This window comes from Rhinopithecus bieti, unplaced genomic scaffold (assembly GCF_001698545.2).
Source record: "Rhinopithecus bieti isolate Rb0 unplaced genomic scaffold, ASM169854v2 scaffold_23748, whole genome shotgun sequence".
Lineage (NCBI taxonomy): Eukaryota > Metazoa > Chordata > Mammalia > Primates > Cercopithecidae > Rhinopithecus > Rhinopithecus bieti.
Window position 1 is genome coordinate 1943736 of NW_016811596.1, and position 1739 is coordinate 1945474.

Here is a 1739-nt window from a genome sequence, read left to right on the forward strand (position 1 = left end):
TAAAGTTTGGGATATTATTGAGATATGTCTGTATTTGAGTTTGTCTGGGACTTTCAGATGACTGTGTAGTAGGTGCTGGGTTATAGTCCTAGAGCTCTGACATTAAATGAATGAACAGACCAACACAATGGCTCACGCCTGTAATCTCAACACTGTGGGAGGCCCAGGCAGGTGGATCACGAGGTCAGGAGATTGAGACCATCCCAGCTAACAAGGTGAAATCCCGTCCCTACTAAGAATACAAAAATTAGCCAGGCATGGTGGTGTGGACCTGTAGTTCCAGCTACTTGGGAGGTTGAGGCAGGAGAATCGCTTGAACCCAGGAGGCAGAGATTGCAATGAGCCAAGATCATGCCACTGCACTTCAGCCTGGGCAACAGAGACTCCATCTCAAAAAAAAAAAAAAAAAATGAAGATACACAGTAGATAAGAAGGCTAGCTTTGATATTCAGTTGGCTCCTAGGCTATTTCTGTATCTAAATTTCTAGCATAGACTTCCTGTTTAATCCTGACTCATATCTCTAAAGGCCTATAGTACAGTCTCTCCTTTAAAATGTCATAGGTACCTTAAATTCAACATGACTACACCTAAGCATCTAACTTCCCCCTCACCTACTGATCTCTTTTTATTCCCATATGTAATATATTAGATTATGCCAGTAGTACATATTTTCTGAAAAAGGCAGTGTGCCAGGACAAACCTCTGGGTAAAACAGAGTTTAAAGGCTAGACAAAGGAAGAGGTTCTCGTGAAGAAACCCAGAAGGAACAAGAAAGATCAAAATTGACTCAGAAACGTTTAGTAGAAGCCAACAAATAGAGTTTCACAGGAGAAATGGTCAATAGTGTGAAATGTCATTTAAGAAGTTCAGTGAAATACAAGCTTATAAATCACATTCCAAAAAGGGTCAGCCACTGCCTCAGACAGAGGCATTCATCCATTAAAATCATTTTAGAAGAGATAATATTCACAGAAAACCACTTTCTCATATGAAAACTATAAATGCATTATACAAGCGTGTATTTTGTGTTTTGATAATTAACCGAAGTTAAAAAGATTTGAGAGGATTTTTTAGGAAAATGAGCAGAGTGAAAACAGAGTACAGAATGTCTTTTCTCCAATATCCAACAAAGCGACCGATTACACTTTCTAAAGTGAATGGAGCAACCACCAAGAGTAACTAAATGTAAAGGTGTTCGCCTTTCAGCCAGAACCGCCATCTTCCAGTAATTCGCCAAAATGAGGAACACAAAGGGAAAGAGGAGAGGCACCCAATATATGTTCTCTAGGCCTTTTAGAAAACATGGAGTTGTTCCTTTGGCCACGTATATGCGAATCTATAAGAAAGGTGATATCGTAGACATCAAGGGAATGGGTACTGTTCAAAAGGAATGCCCCACAAGTGTTACCATGGCAAAACTGGAAGAGTCTACAGTGTTCCCCAGCATGCTGTTGGCATTGTTGTAAACAAACAAGTTAAGGGCAAGATTCTTGCCAAGAGAATTAATGTGCGTATTGAGCACATTAAGCACTCTAAGAGCCGAGATAGCTTCCTGAAACGCGTGAAGGAAAATGATCAGAAAAAGAAAGAAGCCAAAGAGAAAGGTACCTGGGTTCAGCTGAAGCGCCAGCCTGCTCCACCCAGAGAAGCACACTTTGTGAGAACCAATGGGAAGGAGCCTGAGCTGCTGGAACCTATTCCCTATGAATTCATGGCATAATAGGTGTTAAAAAAAAAA

General features: G+C 40.7%; 1 pseudogene; it reads left to right on the forward strand.

The window, feature by feature from the left end:
* Positions 1 to 1217: 1217 nt before the first annotated feature.
* LOC108543656 (60S ribosomal protein L21 pseudogene) lies at positions 1218 to 1721 on the forward strand (annotated as a pseudogene).
* Positions 1722 to 1739: the final 18 nt, after the last annotated feature.